This window comes from Mastomys coucha, unplaced genomic scaffold (genome assembly GCF_008632895.1).
Source record: "Mastomys coucha isolate ucsf_1 unplaced genomic scaffold, UCSF_Mcou_1 pScaffold3, whole genome shotgun sequence".
Lineage (NCBI taxonomy): Eukaryota > Metazoa > Chordata > Mammalia > Rodentia > Muridae > Mastomys > Mastomys coucha.
This window is the reverse complement of record NW_022196909.1, coordinates 13,000,771-13,020,524: the sequence shown is the minus strand read 5'-3', so window position 1 is coordinate 13,020,524 and position 19,754 is coordinate 13,000,771. Positions and strand designations below refer to the sequence as shown.

At 43.9% G+C, this 19,754-nt stretch overlaps 1 protein-coding gene across 4 annotated transcripts in view; it reads left to right on the top strand.

Annotated features, from left to right (window-relative positions):
* The window catches only part of Sh3rf3 (SH3 domain containing ring finger 3), a 328,118-nt gene that overhangs the window by 159,472 nt on the left and 148,892 nt on the right, over nucleotides 1-19,754 (top strand). Inside the window, exon 1 of one of the 4 annotated variants that reach the window (XM_031347712.1) lies at nucleotides 17,653-17,679. The exons of the other annotated variants lie outside the window; for them this stretch is intronic. The gene's annotated coding sequence lies outside the window, so the exon portion shown is untranslated. Of the gene's footprint in view, nucleotides 1-17,652; nucleotides 17,680-19,754 lie in introns of those variants that run through there. 4 annotated transcript variants of the gene reach the window in all.

Sequence of the window (19,754 nt, the reverse complement as noted above, 5' to 3'; positions counted from 1 at the left end):
GGGCTTCTATGTGGGTCTTCCGCTGTGCTCCATTGATCAGCGTTCTGTGTCTGTTTTACGCTAGTACTGTGGTGTCTTTACGCTGATGCTCTGCAGTATAACCTGAAATCGAGGATGGTGGTGCCTCCAGCAATGTTTTTATTGTTCGGGATTATTTTGGCTTGCCTGGGACTCTGTAGCTCTATTAAAATTTGAGATCATTATTATTTTCAATTTCTGTGAAGAATTGGATTGGGATTTTGACATGGATCATGTTGAACGTAAACTGCTTTTAGTTAAGATGGCTCCTTTCACAGTACTAATACTGACCGTCCAGGAGCATGGGGAACCTTTCTGTTTCCTGCTATCATCTTCAGTTTCTTATTTCAGCGTATGTCTCACTTTCTGAGTCAGGTTTGTTTTAAGAATGGGGGTGGGGCGGGGTGTGTTTTGACTAGGATTGCTTTCCTGATCTTTTTCTCAGCATGCTTGTTGCTGACATGTAGAAAAAGGGTAATAATTTCTCTGTGTTAAATTCGTACACTTCTACTTCGCTGACCGTGTTCATCAGCTTCGGGAGATTTCCGATCGGATCTTTGGTGTCTTTTATAGAGAGAGCATTGTTATCTGTAAATAGGGATGCTTTGACTTCTTCATCTGCCTCTTGTCTTGTTACTCTAGCTAAGAGTCTAACAATTATGTTGAATTAGAACGGAAAGAATCTTGTTCTGGATGTAAGGGAATGCTTCCTCCATCTCCTTGGATTCTGGCTGTGGATTCGTTGTATGTAGCCTACACTGTGTTGATATGTTCCCTGGATTCCTTTAGACTCCAGGATTTTTATCATGAATGACGGTGGGGTTTTTTGACAAAGGCTTTTTCAGCGTCCAATGAGATGGTCATGTGGTTTCTATCCTGGAGTCTGTTTGTGTGTTGGGTTATGTTTATTGATATGTGTATGTTGAACCTTCCCTACATCTCTGTCCTGAAGAGGACTTGTTCATGACAGATGATCTTTCGTATGTGGTCTTGAATTCCATTTGTAAGTATTTTATTGAAAATTATTTTCTCTATATTCATTGAGAGATTGACCTGTACAACTTTCTTCTTCCTTCTTCTTCTTCTCCTCTTCCTCTTCCTCCTCCCTCTCTCTCTCCTCTTCCTCTGGTTCCTTTTGGTTGGGTTTTTGTTTAATTTTGGTCCCAGGGTAAAAATCGACTTCATAAAAAAAATTTTTTTTTGAAGTTGGAGCACTTTAAATTACTGCTTCTATTTCATTGGTTGTTATGTGTCTGTGTAAATTATTTGTCTCACCTTAATTTAACTTTTTCAGGTCATATACATCTAGACTTCATTCATTCATTCATTCATTCATTCATTTCTCTTAGATTTCCCAGTTTAGTAGAATATAGAATTTAACCTATGTTCTTACCATTTTCTTAATTTCCTCAGTGTCTTTGTCATATCTGTATTTTCGTCTTTAACTATATAAACTTAGGTCTTCTCTCTTTCTTTTGGTGAATTTGGCTAAATGTTTATCAATCTTGTGAGACTTTTTAAAGACCCAACTCTATATTCTATTGATTCTTTGTATGGCCTTCCTCATTTCTAGTTCATTAATTTCAACCTTGATTTTTTTTTTCTCTTCCATGTGCGTTTATTTTGTGTGTTACTCATTCTTGTTTTTACAGGACCTTTAGGTGCATCATTTAAATATTTATTTGTAATTTTTGATGTAGGCAGATAGTCCTATAAACTTTCTTTTTAGGACTTTTTTTTTGTCCTATAGATTTTGGTGTGTTATATTTTCATTTTCATTCAATATTAGGACATTTTACATTGACCTCTTCCTTGATATAATTTTTCATCCTTTAGTGTGTTGCTTTGGTTTTTAGTCTCCCTAAGTTTGCATATTTTTTTATAGCTTCTATTAATGTTGATAGCCAACTTTATTCCATTGTGGTCAGATAGAATGCAGGTTGTGATTTCAATTTGCCTATAGTTGTCAAGGCTGGCCTTTTGTGCTAGTATGTGGTCAGTGTTAGAGAAATTTTCGTATGATGCTACAAAGACTGTGTATTCTGTAATGCTTGGTTGGAGTGTTTCCTAGATCTGTTAGGTCCATTTGATTTATGACATATTGTTAAGTCTATAGCTTCTGTTTAGTTTTTCATATGACCCCAATGCTGGTGACTCTTGTGTACTGAATCAACACCTGTATCAATGTATTATGGTTACCTGTGTCTTTTTTTTTTTTTTAAATCTAATAGTGATTTGTTTGTTTTTTAAGTGAAGTTGGGTACACCTTTGTTTTGTTTTTTATATGTCTAGGATTTCAGTATCCTCTTAGTTCTCATAATGACCATGAAATAACCCTCATTACTTCTTTAGATGAGTTTTGGTTTGAACTCTGTTTTTGTCAAATGTTGGAATAGCTATACCAGCTAATTTCTTGGTTCCATTTGCTTGAATACCACTTTCCATTCTTTTTTCTACGGTATCTATTGTTTGTTGATGATGAGGTGTATTTTTTCTGTAGGCACCAAAAAGGTGGGTCCTGTCTTTAATCCAATTTGCTTGTCTATGTCTTTTTATTGCAGAGCTGAGATCATTAATATTATGAGTTATCATTGAACAATGTGTATTAACTTCCTTCCTTTAATTGTTTCCAATAAACTGCAGGAATTGTTTGTTTATATTCTGTATGACCTCTAGAGTGTGTTTATTTTTCTCTTCAGACAAGTATTCCTCCCAGTATCAGCTCTGGAGCTTGCTTAGTGGTCATAAATTCCGTTATTCTGTTTTTATCCTGGAATGCTTTTATTCTTCCTTCAAACTGCATAGAGAGCTTTTCTGGTATAATATTCTGGGTGAACGGTGTTGGCTTTCTGAACTCGGAATACATCTTTCCCAGCCTTTCTGGTTTTAAGTGTTTCTGTCAAATAATCAAGTGATGGGCCTGCCTTTATCTCTCCCATCTCCTTTCCCTCTGACGTTTAGTATGCTTGCTTTCTTCCTTCCTTCCTTTCTCTCTCTCCTTCCTTCCTTCTTTCCCTTCTTTCTCTCTTCCTTTCTTCCTTCCTTCTTTCCTTCCCTTCTTTCTTTCTTTTTTCCTTCCTTCCTTTCTCCCTCCCTCCCTCCCTCCCTCTCTCTCTCTCTCTCTTTCTTTCTTTTGAGGTTTAAATGTTTTTATTATGTCGTGGAGAGTTGTGGGTGTTTTCCTTTGTTTTTCCTGATCCTCTTAGGAGTTTTGTAGACCTCTTGTACCTGTACCTGGACAGGCATTTTTTTTCTCTTGGTTTTCACTTTCTTCACTGATTTTTATTGTACATATTCTGTTTGCCTTCTTGAGGTCTTCTCCTTCTATGCTTATAATGCACAGTTGCATGTTTTTATAGATGTCAAGAGATCACTCATTTTATTTTCCTGTTTCTCTTGAAGTTTGCCGTTGACCTTTTGATGACCTTTGCTGCATCAGCCACCCAGTTCCCCTGCCTCACCTCTCTTCCCTCATTCTGGTCCGTTTTTTTGCTCAGGCTTTCCCCTGAGGGTTTTTAGGTTGCTTTGTTTTGTTTTGTTTTGTTTTTTTCGCCTTATTTAATTTTTCATTTCTAGCATCGTTCCAATTTTGCTTTTTGGCAGCAATTCTGTTTCTATTTCCATGTCTTAGACTGACTCCCTCGTTTCATTCAGATCTTTGTTTCTTGGAGAAGATTCATCTCTTCTTTGAATTGGTTAATAATACTTATAGCCATCTTTTTACATTCTCTGTCTAGGTTCTTCTTTCAAGTCATCTTTACCAGCAGGCATGTCTTGGTTTTGTTTCATTTTGTTGTTGTTGTTGTTGTTATTGTTCCTGTTTCTGTGCTGGGGCTTGCACATCGGTACTTAGTTCATTAGCGGAGCTTTCCTTTCTTTCTTTTGTATTTTTTATTTTAGAAATTCAAGTCCCTTTCTTTTTATTTTCTTATAGTGAACATTTACAATATTTAGAGGGTCCTGAGTCCTGGTAGAATTGAGATGTCTCTTCCCTCTGTAGGACTGGCATTTTTAGGCTGAATGACTGGTCTTGAGTCTTCCGCTATGGGCCAGGTGTTGTCTTGTTGCGTCAGCATAGACTTCCTGCCCGGGTCCAAAGCTTTCACTATGAGCTCTCAGACTCTCCATGTGCCTAGGGTCCTAACCCAGTGTTTGATCTGGTCTCATTCTGGGTCTTTGGCTTTCCATGGACCTGCTACAAAATGTGAAACTTCCCACACAGCACCCTGGTTCGGGACGGGTCCTCCCCGCCCGGGGGTCTACCCTCTTCCCAGTTCTTCCAGGAAGCATCCAAACCTACTTGGGTACTTGTTGGACTAAATTAATTTACTTCCTATTAACCTAGCATAGGAATAAAAGTAGAATCAAGCCTATTCTTCATGCCCTTTCCCCATGTCCATCAGAATTTCTTTCTCAGTATAGTCTTGATTTAGATTTCCTTGGTGGATTAAAACCATTGAATATTTTTTCATGTGCTTATTGGCCATTTAAACTCCTTCATTTGAAAAATATCTTTATGTTTTAAAATTTTTTACACATTCAGAAACATTAATCCCCTTTCAGAGGAATAACTGGAAAAGGCTTTTTCCCAAATGGGAAATTTTATGTGTCATGTTTATAACCAAATCCAGGGCCAAAACAGAGTCCCCCAAAAATACACTTGTCGCAATTGGGTGAATCAATTCATGAATGTATTTAACTACTTTCTGCTTTCAATAAAGATTGAAGTTCAAATGAAAATACTTTAAAACATTAAAAAGGTTAATTGAGCCGGGCAGTGGTGGCACATGCCTTTAATCCCAGCACTTGGGAGGCAGAGGCAGGTGGATTTCTGAGTTCGAGGCCAGCCTGGTCTATAGAGTGAGTTCCAGGAAAGCCAGGGCTACACAGAGAAACCCTGTCTCAAAACAACAACAACAAAACAACAACAACAACAAAAAGTTAATTGAATTTGAAAGGTATAGTTATTAACAAAGTAACTAATAATACATAAACAATATATAATAAAACTGGCCAGACAAATGCAAGATGTCATAGAGACTTGGAGTGGCTGAAGCCACTAACAGAGAGCCTGAGACCTATCAGAATATCTAACACACAGTCACTCTCCTCTCTCTCTCTCTCTCTCTCTCTCTCTCTCTCTCTCTCTCTCTCTCTCTCTCTCAAATACAGGAAAAACTGTGAAACCTTTAATACTTTAGGAAACTCAAATGTATTTAATATTTTAGGAAGGTCAAAAAATGGTATAGATAGTAGCCCACAGGGAAGTCCTTCCCTGCCTGTGCACTGGCCCCATACTAGAAAGAATTCTTGTTTTCTGGACTGGATAGAGGGCCACTTGATTTTCAATTCTCCCTTTAAAAACTCTGCTTACAAAACCAAATTAAATTGTGGAGAAGGAATTCCTCGTAAGCAAAGCAGATCCAAGCTGGGTTGAGTAATTACACACACACGATACAGTCTGAAGCAAAGTCGCCACCACAAAGACATGAACTCGGCATGGCCGAGCTACCACAGGCCAAGGGCTCACTGTGGGCCCCGTCCAGAGTCTGTGAGCTGCTGGCGAGCCAGCCATCATGTGAGGCAGCAGTGCCAGCCCCAGTTCCCGTCTCATTGGGTTGACTCTGAAGATCTTTCCCTATAATGATATGATCTCTATTAACTTTTCTGTGAAGCCTGCCTCATATCTACAAAGTGGCCACAGCAAGCTTTTGTGGCCCATGTCCATTAATAAGTTGGCGACGCATTTTCCAGATCAACACCTTGAGTTTTGAGGATTCCTAGGATTCAGCAATGAGAGGTTTGCTCGGTATGTAAAACACGAAAGTGTGAGGCCTTAGATCGACACTGCAGATCCCTTGGCAAAGCTGTGCATGGTGGCATGCATCTGTTCTCTGGTGCTCTTGTGGTGAGAGGGAGGCAGAAACTGGAGACTCTGTAGGAGCTCCCAGGCCAGCTAGCCTGGCACGTGCAGGGCAAAACAAACAAGATGGAAAGATGGAAGGTGAGGACTGACAACCTGAAGTTGTTCTCTGACCTCTACACACACACACACACACACACACACACACACACACACGCACACACACAGACAAACTTCTAGAAATCAATATGAACATCAAACACCCAAGGACTTCTTACTCCAACCATGCATGTCAATGCCTGATAGGAGAATAAGTCTGTTTTAGCTCCCGGCCAAAGACTCGTCTGAGACCAGGATACCCTGAGACCCGGATACCCTGAGACCAGGATACCCTGAGACCAGGATACCCTGAGACCCGGATACCCTGAGACCAGGATACCCTGAGACCCAGATACCCAGATCATTATCCTATGTTGGCAGCAAACCACAGAATCAGGGTGAAGTATACAAAGCCAGTGTATGCACGTAACAGACCCCAAAGCATTGGGTATTACGTTCCATGGCTTGAGTTCTTCATACGGTCCTCCTACAGTGGCCACCCTTTACCTACAGTTTCACTTTCTGTGATATTCAGTTTTGTCTCTGTCAGCTTTGATCCACAAATATTAATGGAAAATTCCAGAAGTAAACAATTAAAAAGTCCTCTCGAGTGGCCTGAAGAAATCTCAACGCCCATCTCTGTCTTCCCTGAAGTATGGTTTTCCCCAGTTACAGCATCTCCTCTTTGCTGCCCACGTATGCCACATGTCACCTTGTCACCTTACCACAGAACCCGAGGCTAGAGCAGTACATCTGTCATTCTTCTCATTCTCTCTTGGGGGAAGTAATCTAACACAGTAACTGGAAACCGTTCCCTAGTATTTACTCTGCGGGCATTAGTATCAATCACTGATGTGTGTGTGTGAACTCAATCTCACATTGAGAATCCCCAGGAGAAAGATGCTAACGGCATCCTTTATGCAGATGGGCCAGTGAGTCTCAGAACCCCTGGGATCTATAGTAAAGACCAGATCTGGGTCCCAGTCTGTGGCAGAACCAGCCGCTTAGGCACAACCCCATGCGGTCTCCTGTAAAACCCCTCTAGGAACATTTCTTAGCCCTGGCAGCCAGATTATTAAAGCTTTTATGTAGGTATTCGCAAAAACCCTTGCCACCCCTGTTTGTAAAACAGGACCTTGAAGGATGTAGACCAGGCTGGCCTCACATTCGAGTTCCCCCTGCCCCATCCTCAAAAGTGCTGGGATTTCAAGTACACACCACCGCTCCTATCTTTTGTTATCATTTTTATTAGTCTCTGTAGCATCAAGACAATATTATAAAAATCTGTTTGGAGATGAAGTAGTTCGTTAACGTAAGTTATAAGAAGGTTCTAGAAGGAACACCTATACCTCATCTGCCCCCCCCCATGGATAGACAGGACCTAATGAGTGTATAATTTTCTGCTGCTTCTTACTGTTGGTATAGGGATTCACAAACCCATATATGTCCATGAGGGCTGCTATGGTGAATGTGATGGCTTCCGGGGCTAGCAGAGTGTGTTGAAGGTAGGGACCAATTGGACTGGATGTCAAGAGAATAAAATTGAGGCTGCTCAATGAATTTTTGTCTTTTGATGAAGCCATTGCTGTAAAAATGGCTGGATTGAGGCTGTGGGCTATGCTGAGACTGAAGTCTGTGAATTGTAGGTGGTTTTCTGGAAGGGACCCTAGGAATGCAGAGCGGCCAGACTCTGAAACTCTTTGCAGCTCCCCACAGTTACTGTGTACTCATTTGCTCCTTTGTCAAAACCCATCTAGGAATGGTTCAAGGACTAGTCAGTATTTGGTTGCCATCTTCCAAGAATGCCTCTCCAAGCTGGATAAACGTAACCAAGAATCTGCTTCCTTCTGGCGTAATGGACACAAGATGCCTATGTCCTTTTCCTGCCAAATTTAAATCATTCAGCAAGGCTCCTCTCACCCTTTGGGGTTGGTGGGAGGTGAGATGGTGGGTAAGGTTCGAAATCCTGTGCCCACTTAAGAGCCCTGAGCACATCTTTGTTTCTTCAAGAATGTTGCTGCTTATAAAAAGGCGATCATACTTCCTACCTCCCAGAATGTTTATGAGCCATTCAGGTTACCTGGAATGTTTGCGAGCAAGTTGCACATCATAGCCATGTTATTTTGAGGAGGTTGTCCACGTGGCACGCAGCTCACAAGCATCTTTGTCAGATGGCTTGATGGACTGTGAGAAGTTCCTGAATTTCAGTGTGCCTGTTTCCGATCTATAAAGAGCTTGCAAGTAATACAAGAACTACTTCAGGGAGTTGCTGTCAGGATCCCACAGGTCAACAAGTTGCAAGTAGGAAGTGATGCCTGGTACACACAGGTACAAGGGTCGATGACAGCCGCTCTTGAGCATCAGGGTGGTATATACCACTTGAGTCCTGCAAGTGCCCTCACGACCCAAATGGTCATGAATGGAATTTGCACCAAGAGGGCACACTAGACTCCTCCTGGTTTCGCTCTGGGTCTTCTCATTTATAGAGCTGATGTGTGTAGACCCTGGGATATGGTCCCTACTTGAACCATCTACATGTACTTCGGTGACTAGTTCAGGGTCATTGTGGATTGATTTACACACCTTAAAATGTCTGCCCCCTTCCAGTCCTGGATCCAGCATCCTGGAATATCTGTTTTTACCTCAACAAACATTTTTTACAGCAACTGCTTCATCAAAAGACAAAAATTCATTGAGCAGCATCAATTTTATTCTCTCGACGTTCGTAGGGAATATGAAAGGGCAGATGGTTGTTTCCAGTGTTTGGAAAAATTAAGTCTCTGAAAACTAAAAGCCCTTCTCGAAAAGGTTCACGGCAAGGCTGCCAGCCTCACGCACCGCTGTCGTGCCGCTGGAAGTTTGGTCCTGACAGTTTGTAGACACTGTGTGTCCCTGGAGGCCTGACCTGCTCCACTCCTCCCAGACTAGCAGTAAAAGGCTGATGTGCTGGCTAGGTTTTTTGTCAGAGTGAGGCAAGCTAGGGCTATCTGGAAGGAGGGGGCTCAACTAAGAAAATTCCATATTGGATAGGTCTGTAGGCAAGTCTGTGGAGCCTTATTTTATTATTGTTATTGTTATTGTTATTGTTATTATTATTATTATTATTATTATTATTATTATTATTATTGATTCATATGGGAGGTCTCAGACTACTGTGGCCATGTCGCTCCTAAGCTGGTCCTGGGTTGTATAAGAAAGCAGGCTGAGCAAGTCTGAGGAGCAAGTCAGTAAGCAGCACCCCTCTATGGCCTCTGCATCACTTTCTGCCTCCAGGTTCTCCAACCTTGAGATCCTGCCCTGCCCTCCTTTCATGACGGATAGTGATTGGGATGTATAAGCTAAATAAACCCTTTCCTCTTCAAGTTCCTGTTTGACATGGCTTTCATCACAGCAGCAGAAACCAACTAGGACATCTGGACTTGAGATGTGTGGGGCCTTGTCACCTGTGTGGCCACTAGTGTTGTTACTCTATGTGGATGATTTGAACAAACGTCTGGAGCCGTGTCCTATAAAGCTGCTTCACAGAGGGACCCAGGAGGATTTGGTCCCAGGTCCCTAGACATTTTCACCAAACATTTCTCCATGACTCTCAGAATGATGCCTGTGGTTCGTGGCGCTTTTACAGTGTGCATAGATGTACGTGTGCTGTAAGTGTGTGTGTGCACACATGTGTACACGTGAGCATGGCATCTGAGTGTACCCCTTTCTACGCGGTGAAACATAGGTTCAGGAGCTTGAATATGCCATCATGGACTTGAAGCAAATTCTACTAGTGACCCGAATTCAGAACCACCAGCCCCAGGGTTAACCCTTTTCTAGACTTCTGATTATCTTACTCTTTCCTGTTCAGTCAGAATTATTTTTTATTCTCTCTGTGGACTGTGTGTGATGGGGCTTTTGTACTTCTGGGAGGTTCACAAAAGGAAGTACAGAGAAATGGAGTAGAGCCCACCTCTGAACAGCTCAGGGCTACTTTACGGCACAGAGACTGAAGGTGAGAATAATAGCCAGGAGGCGAGTCTAGGGCTGTGAGGAGCCTTAATAACAGAGCAGACGAATGCACTGGCTGTGCAGTGCTGAATACCTACCAAAGTGGAAACTTACGGGCTCTTTGGAAAGTCAGTGGGGTGGGGTTTTGCTGGGGCAAACACGTGAGGGAACATATAGCCGAAGTGACACAGGCAAAAGACTTAGGGAGACTCGTGAAGGAACGTTTCACTGAAGCAGACACAGGAGAAAAGATGTTCTGCTAAAGCAAGCACACGAAAGGACGCGTGATGAAAGATTCTTCGCTAATGACGTGCCTCTGTTGGTCTGCCTTACATTGCGTGGTTGAGCTGCATTGTTGGGACTCCATACAGAGAAATCTCACCAAGAAACTTCTAGTGGTGTGCTGAAGTTTTTCCGCTGCTTCCGAGGACTTGACTGATTGGCAGAGTGATGTCAGCTGAGACAGACGCACGTGCCGAGGAAAGACCTGTGGAGGACATGTGATGTTTGGAGGGCATAGATAGGACTCAAGGGTCAGTGCTTGGCTTGCTGGTACAGCTAGCTGCGCAATGTTTGTGGGTCTGGAGTCCTCGCTGATCTTCACTTCCCTGAGAGAGGTACAGCTGAGAACTTCTCCTGGTGTCCCTCCTGGTCCCTCCTGCTGACTCTTGTTGATGCTGAGGCCTGGCTGTCCCTGCCAGGTTGTGCCACTGCTGCTGGTTTGTGTTCACTAACCTGACTGTATCAAACTGGACTGCTGGTGTATCTGTGAAGTGTTTACGAGTGAATCGAGCTGCTGCTGCCTGCGAACCTGTGAACTGAACTGCCGATTGATTTCCAGACAACACAGCCAGGAGTTGCTCCAAAGAACCTTTCTAAACAGGTCCATTTCCCCTGTATCCTGTGTTTTCCACTAACTTGGGTGGGTCGTGGGCTAAAAGGGAGGTTAAAGCATTTAAGAACGGTCCCTTAAAATGGATTTTGAAACATTAAAGTTAAAACCTACTCTTGTTCATTTTTGATCTTGTCCATGCTCCCACCATGAGCCTGTCTTCCTCATAATGGGGAGAGAGCAAAAGTGTGGGAGGTGGGGGCAGGGCAGGGAATCTCTGTTGAGGGAATCGCTTCCTCCCCATTGCAGACTTCTTAGGGGCCAAGGAAATCAGTGGCCAAAGCAGAGCTTGCTATTTCTCCTGTATCCTGTAGTCACCGGGAGTGCAGTCAAGGTCAACCCCAAAGCACAGAGGATTTTTTCACCTTCAACTTGGCAGTGACCTGAGCATACACATTTTAATTTCAATGACAGAACAAGATGTCATTGTGTGCTGTCTGGATCTCCATCAAGCCACCTAGACCACTTTTGTATTTCTGTCAGCCTCACTATGGCTCCTGGGAGACCTCTTGATTTTCTTGCAGATGTGCCAGGACGTAGATGGGGCCCGTTCTGGTCAGGCCCATCTGGCAACAGCTCTGTCACCCCATTTAATGCACTGCATGTCCCAAGTTGCAGGCACAGAGAAACTTGGTGAAGGAATCTAAAACTCATGTTCACACTGTGTGCTGGAAAACCTGCTATTCATGGCCTCCCCAGCCCCTTCACAGCATAGGCACCAGGATAGACCATCATAGGAAACTTCCAGGGCTGGAGAGATGGCTCAAAGGTTAAGAGCACTGACTGCTCTTCCAAATCCCAGTTCAAATCCCAGCAACCACATGGTGGCTCACAACCATCCATAATGAGATCTGATGCCCTCTTCTGGAGTGTCTGAAGACAGCTACAGTGTACTTACATATAATAATAAATAAATCTTTAAAAAAAAACAAAAGAAACTTCCATAAAACATTGGGAGGGAACTCCTTTATCTTTGCAAACCAGAATTAAGAAGGTTGTGAGTGACACTGGGACTTCTTGCAGCTGTGTGTGACCAATGTGTGCAAGTGTGCAACCCAGAAGGCTCCGTGAAGCTTTGGTGGCCACTGAGCTGACCTTGGAAAAGCTAGTACTCAGAACAGTGGTGCATTGTCTGAAGCTGCTGCTGGGGCTTTGGCAACTGTGTGGCTTTTAAAGAGAAAAAAAACACGAATGAATACGTACACTTGAGTTCCCTCGCCTGCACTGGCCACTCATGGGGATTTAAGGGAACCAATGAGATGAGACTGAAATATTACGCAGGATACCATGGGTGATACTAATGAGAGAAAAAGAAATGGAAATTTGATATAGAAGTAAAACTTGGGACAATCCCGTTTCTAGTGTGATAGAGTGGCATCTTCTTCATCACAAGGGGGACATTTAGAAACTAGAAAATGGGGTATTGTTTGACATAGGATAATGTAAAAAACAGGTCGGGCCTCTTAAGTTGGAGAGTGCTCCTGGCGAAGTACTCAAATGAACATATGTGGTCATGTTCAGCATGATGTAGAGAGAAGTCCGCTGACTTGAAAATGTGCTAGAAGCTAAAATGGGGAGTAGGAGGAAGAGGAGGGGCAGGGAAGGCCTGCACTCTTGTCCCTGACTCTGTCCGGATACAAGCAGAACTACACATGAGAAGATTTCAGGAGAGAAAACTCAAGTAAGCTAAACTGCCTTCCTCTTATGTCAGGTTCTGGGTTCTACCGTGTTCTCTGGCTTCCAGCTCGCTGTTGTTTTAGACATATTTTCTTGTGGGAAAAGATGGCTCACCTCCTGCCGTATTTGCTATTTAGCTCACACGAAGGTAGAATTTCTTTTGAGATTTCCTTTAAAACCTGGTGCCTCAGTTAGGGTTCTATTTCTGTGAAGAGGCACCATGACCAAGGCAACTCTTCTAAAGGCAAATATTTCATTAGGGCTGGCTTACAGTTTCAGAGGTTCAGTCTATGATTATCATGGTGGGAAGCGTGGCATTGTGCAGGTAGACTTGGGGTTGGAGGAGCTGAGACTTCTACATCTTGATCTGCAGAGAGCCAAGTTCTGCACTGGGCAGAACTTGAGTATTAGGAGACCTCAAAGCCTATGTAGTGACACACTTCCTCCAACAAGGCGACACCTACTCCAACAAGGCCTTATCTCCTAATAGTGCCACTTCCCATGGGCCTAGAATATTTTATCCACCACACCTGGTACAGAATGTGCATCAGTTCCTGAGACTTGCATTGCATGAGGCCATAAGAAGTTTTCAAAAGCAAAATGAGGACCATGCAAAATAGGAGTGGAGTTTCAGACAGTTGTGAACTACAGTGTAGCTGCCAAGAATCGAACCTCAGTCCTCTGGAAGAGCGGCCAGAACTTTGAACTGCTGGATCATCCCTCCTGCCCCTTTTGGCTACTTTTAAATCTTTGCTTCTTATACTGTATCATAGTTAAATAGGCAAAAGGGTTATCTTTGGTTTTTTAAATAATGGTTTTTGAGATTATAATTACATTATTTTCCCCTCTTCCCTTCCCTCCAACCAGCCCCTTCCAGGCAACCTCCTTGCTGTCTCTCAGATTCATGCTGTTTTCCCTTGGTTTTAAACACACACACACACACACACACACACACACACACACTCCTAAATAATTACAACATGCTCAATCCATATACATAATCGGGCCTACCCCCTTGGCATTAGATAGCCAACGGGGATCTCTCCCTTAGGGAAGCCCATTTCTCCTTTTCTTAGCTTTCCCAGTTACTTTTAGAGCATTGTGTCCGCTTGAGGTCCCATGGGCTTTCCTCTCTCAAGTTATCCTGTCTGGTGGCGGCATCCTCGTTTGTATCCTATCTGGTTTGTTTGTATCCTGTCTGGTGATGCTGTCCTCCTTTGTATCCTGTCTGCTAGTGGCATCCTCATTTGTATCCTGTCTGGTGGTGCCATCTTTGTTCAGGTCTTGTCTAGGTAATTCTGTTGTTCAGATTTCATGGCTCTGGCTTCTGTAACATTTCTCAGAGGCACCATCTCACAGAAAACTTACTTCTCTGTCACTTAAGCTATTTTCTGCTCCCCCTTTTTGATGCTTCCTGAGTCTCAGGTACTAGAATTATGTTGTCAGCCTATCCGTTGGTTCTGCAAACCACACAATCTCTTGTTTCTAAATCATTCTTGGTTATGGTTTTCTGTAACGGTCTAAGTCTGTTGCAAAGAGAAGTCTTTGATGAGGGGTGAGAACTATACTTGCATGTGGGCATGAGGATCAATATTTATAATGCAGTCGGGAATCATGATTGTTTAGTAAAGTGGTGGTTGTAGGTTCTCTTCCTAGATCCATGACTTAAACAACCGTGGGTAGTTAGCTGGATTGCCAGTACCACACAGGTCTTGTTGAGCAGGCCTTAAGTCCAATTAGAGAGTCGTTGGTTACTGCCAAAGTATGTGTGCCACTACTGCACACTTAGGGTTATCGTACCATGTTGCTTGTTGTTACAGTTCATAGCAGTGTAGGTCTCTTGATTGCTTTTGCACTTTGGAAGTTTGAATGGTGCCTCTGGTAGCATGAGAGCTAGTCTTCAGGGTGGAGCCTTTCAAATTAGAGCTAGCTTATATCTTTAGGTTCTGTGTGCTAAATGTAAGGATACCCTCACAATGGCGACTTACCTTCCACTTCTAAGAAGCAACCAAAGCAACAGAAAGAAGTAACCTATATTATTTTGGGAGTCTCTTGGACATCTTGAACAACAACTCAAAAGGGGACTTTCTCATGCTTGGTGTTGGGGTATTTGTTAGATAGACTGTAGCCCTCGAGGGGAGGATTATTAGCCCAGATAGGAATTTTTAATTCTTGGTACATAGATAATATAATGATGGCGTATGACTTTTTTTCAGACATCCTTACTAGTATTCTCCACCCCTGCCACTTCCTGTATTTATCCCCGTAGCCATGGCTAACAGGTTAGAGCCCTAAATAGCAAGCAGTGAATGAAAGACACTGAATTCATGGAGTCTAAAAGTGGAGGGGGTTCTTGATTTGTGTGCGTCACTCTGGTTCGCTGGGCTCCGTGGATGTAGGAGCGAGCTATCTATATGTGCTCATTCACCTTGTCTGGGGCCGTGTCGGCCCTTTGGCCCAGGGATGTGTGTGAGGCCCTGAAGAGTTAGGGGTATAATGGAATCCCATTTGTCAAAGCAAACTGCTGAATTTGATTCCCTAGAAGCCCAAAAGTGCTGCTATGCATATGTAAGAACCTTGTCTCCGTGGGGTAGGACATTAAGCCCAGAGGAAGATCCGCATGCCTCATCTGAGTAATGAGCCATGAAATTGACATTATAAGTTTTAATTATTATGAATGCCTTGCGGGGTAGCTGGTGTTAATTATTCCGTGGACTTCCCAGATGTACGTCTTCCCCTCTCCTTTTGTTTCTCTTCCTTAATGCTTTAATGGTGGCTTCCTGGTCGTGTTTGAACTCCATTCTTCCTAAGGGGAGTGCCCTCCCTCTGTGAGAAGTTGTCTTTGGAAAGAAAGTCAATGGCTCTGATTGGAACAAGGGCAGTGGGAACCTGGGAGCTTGCTGGGTTGCCACAGTGAGAGTTTCAGGAGTCTTATCTCTGCTCCCTCCCCAGTAATACCCGTCTTTCTCTGGAACCATCCACGAACTAATTAGTTAACCTTATAATGGGCTTTGAAGATCAAAGACTGTGGAAAGTGCCATGAGTCACTGTTTTCTGAACATCTTTTAACAGGGAGTATTGGTTTCTTGCTCTTCTGCCCCTGCATAACTTCATTATTTCTGACATACGTAAGAGAGGGGGAGAGAGAGGGGGGACAGAGTGTTATTCAGAACTGTCTATATTGCTTCTATGGGTAGTGTTCTATTAGGTAGGTACTAATGACATGGCAGTCAGAAGGTCAGAAGGGTACCAGAGTGTCTCTGACCTCCCCTGACCCTGTCTTTCCCTACTCCTTTCTCTTCACCTACGAGCTGCAGCAGAGACACGGGCCTGACTTGGGATTGCCCAGAGTTCCTTTGAACTAACAAGTAAAAAGATGGTCTTTACTGTTTATTGGGCTCCTTTCAGGTCCTGGTTGTCAGGGTGAGTGCAACACACCCCTGTTAATGCAGCAGACAGGAAACTTCCAGGCATAGGAGCCCAGTAAGGGCACTGTGGATCTAGGAGCAGGGGAACTGTGTCCCACAGAGCCCATAGATTTTAAGCCTACATTCTTTTGGAGAGTGGTCATGTTATCTACCATGGGTGGAACAGGATGCCTTTGCTCCTGTGTCAAGGGGTTTGGCTCCTCCCAGAGCAGTGAAGGCCACTGGAACTTATAAAGTAGGCTCTAATTTATACCTGTGCACCCAACACATGGTGTAGTACATTGAGAATAGAGGAAAAGTAGGTAGGTGGACAATCAAGGGTGTAGCAGTAGATCAGCAAGCTTTGAGGGGAAAGGTGGAGGTCTAGGGAAGGATGGACACAGTTAGATGAAGATTCCATGGTAAGGATAAGGAAAATATCAAGTGGGGCTAAATGGACAGAGAGAGCCTATGGAATGTGTAGAAGACCTGCCTTCTAAACAATATGATATGAATAATATGATATGCCTTCCAAACAATATGAAATCTACTGCTCAGCATGGCAGGAGAGGGTCAGATAGATTGGAGAGTTGGGGCACACAGAGGCAAGTAGAGTTGGACCCCTAACTAACTAGGACCCTCAGAGCTCCCAGGGACTAAAACTCCAACCAAAGAGTACACATGGAGGGACTCATGGCTCCAGCAGCATATGTATAGCAGAGAATGGCCAAGCCGGTCATCGATGGGAGGAGAGGACCTTGGCTCTGTGAAGGTTCTATGCTCCAGTGTAGGGGAATGCCAGAGCCAGGAAGCGGGAGGGGGTGGGATGGTGAACAGGGGGAGGGGGGAGGAAACAGGGGATTGTTTTAGGTTTTTTTTTTCCTTATTTTATTTTATTTTTATTTCTTCTTTTGGAGGGGAACCTGGGAAAGAAGATATTGTAAATGAGAAAATATCTAATAAAAACAAACAAAACAAAACCAAAACAGTGGTGGTGTGAAGTGGAAACTTCTAGTTCCTTGGAAAGTTAGTTATGCCAAATGATGTTTTGCTGGGCCACCAGGTGAAAGGATGTCTTGCTAAAGCAAGCACATGGAAGACTATTTTCATGAAGCAGACACAGGTAGAAGGGTGTTTGGCTGTAGAAGACACGTGAAAGGACCCATGATGAAGGAGTATAAATATGACCCCACAGACAGTGGGAGAGGAGCCCTGAGCCTTGGTTTGGTTTGCTCTGCCTCGCTATTCTTCGCTAAAGATGTGCCAGTATTGGTTCACCTTACATAGTGTTGTTGAGCTCAACTTGTGGTAACACTGCCATTAAGAGAAACTCACCCAATGGGCAGTGGTGGCACACTCCTTTAATCCCAGCATTTGGAAGGCAGAGGCAGGCGGATTTCTGAGTTTGAGGCCAGCCTGGTCTACAGAGTGAGTTCCAGGACAGCCAGGGCTATACAGAGAAACCCTGCCTCAAAAAACAAAACAAAACACAACAGAGAGACAGAGACAGAGACTCACCCAAGAACCGCCCTGAAGTTCCTGTAGCAGCTTGCTACTTCTGTTGGCAACCAGGCCTGTTGGTGAGCCTGGTGGTTTCTTCAGGATTGAACCACAGCTGCCTGGTATCTGCTTGCTGAAAGGACTGGTCTGCAGCTGCTGAATCTTACATGGTGTTTGCTATGGGACTGAACTGCTGCCCAAGAAGATCAAGCTCGCCCCTATTGCAAAAACAGGTCTGCTTCCCCCATATCCTAATAACTTTTCTCTTCCACTACTTCTGCTCGGTGCTGGGCTAGAGGAGAGGTTGAACCTTATTAAAAGTAGATTGCAAAAAAATGTATGCCTACAGTACTGAGTATGTGGGCGACTGTCTGCCATGTAAAGAATTGATAAAAACCAGAGTCCCCTGAGGCTCAGGATTGATGCCTTCAGGACCTGGAAGAGGCTAACTTGTGGCTCTCTCTGGCTTGTGTGGTAGTCTGCAGTCCAGACTCTAAAGCCAAGCTGGCTCCTAGGAACTGCGAGTTTCCCTGGCTCTGCCTCCCTATCCTCCCAGCTGACTGAATGATTCTGAGCCATGGCTGTCTGTGGTGAATGAGATTGGACTTTGAAATGCTCAAGACTGTCTAGAGAAAGCCAAGAGTGGAAGCCCCAAGTCCTTTGCACGCAGGGGTATCTGGCGGAGGGCTCCATGTTCATTGAAATGAGATCTTTGACGGAGACAGCAGTGGTGCAGGGTTGGCACGATCTATCCTGCTCACGCTGTGATCAGTGGTAGCAAACGCTACTAAAGAGCTGCTTCACTCCTTTGAGCAAACACACTTTCAGTGAGAAAATGAGTGTGGCCGATGGAGTGCACACACAGCGGGTGTATATCAAGGGAAGTGTTCTTTTGGGTGCCTTGTGGAAGTACTTTTTGAGCGTAAGAGCCTGTTATTTTCCTACCGTCACGTGAAGCCTCTTTTCCTGAGTGGAATGCTAACTGTTGCCTTACAATCAATAGCGAAATTATCCGTCATGAAAAGAACTGTATTTGACTTTTCACGTGGTGGTAACCTGAGTTGAAAAAGAGGAAGAAACAACATCTTTTTTAAAAAATTAGCAGAGTAGGGAGTAGGTTTGCCAACCTATTGCCATCCTGAGCCTGGTGAGTTCTTGGATGTTGGGGGATGCGCTGTGAATTGCAGGGTACTTGGCAGCATCCCTGGCTTTACAAATGTACACATTAGATGCTACAGTGCCCTTCCCAGCAGTGACAACCAAAAATATCTTCAGAAAAAAAAGTGTTCCTGATGGAACAGCGGCCGGCAAGGGACTGGCTGATCGTTGTTAAGGTCCTGGAGTTTTTCTGATGGCCCCTGAGCCAGCCACCTCTTTAGTCTTTTCTAAGCAAAAGTATTGGTTTGCAAATTGCCTTTGGCCTGTTCTCTCTCTAAAGTCTGAGCCTGTTACAGTCTATTGTACTTTCACCACAAAGCTATCCAGAATAAAGTTCTGTAATGAAGAGTTCTTCAGTGTTACTATTTAATTGGCCAGTGGGGGTTGTTTGTCAATCTGCCAGCAGGTTTCTCTTAAATGCTGTCATCAGGCATCTCAGAGACATAAATGTAGAGTGATTGATTTGCAATGTGCTATTAAACCCTCTACAAAGACTTTTTTGATGTACTGCTGCTTGGAGCTTTGTACCACTATTGATTGGTTTAAATACTACAGAACCCTGGGCTCAGGCAGTCCTTGTGAGAAAAATGCCACTTCTGGTAGGGAATTGCTGAACATCGACTCAGGGGACAATGACAAGGCTTTCCTCGGGCACGAAATGGAGCATTGAACAAGTGTGGACCACCAGGAAAGAAAAGCGAGGGGCACTTATGTAGTTGGCCAGAATTTATGAGTCAGGGCCAGTTGGAAAAGTCTAGGAAGTGGACGGTGACATCCGATCGATGTAAGGCTAGAGACTCCTTGCTGCCAATGAAAAGGGTGCCAGGAGTTTTGTCTGGGCTTTAACTCTGTCTGTTGTTTGAGACCACAATAGAAAATGACATTTCGATTGGCTGGCTAATGCTGACAGGGTGACAAAACACTTCCCCTGGCTGTACAAGACAGAAGGGTTAAATTCTCCTAGAACTGCCCTTCCCTCTGGACCAGATGGCTGCGTGATGAGAAAGCATGGCTTATGGAACGGGGAGGGGTATGACCTCAGACTAAGAGTAACCTCTGAATTCCTCTGCCAGACATCTCTCCCCTGGGCCTAGATGAGTGTATGACACTGGTCCGTAGAGAGAAAGACACACAGTGAGATGCTGGCTGC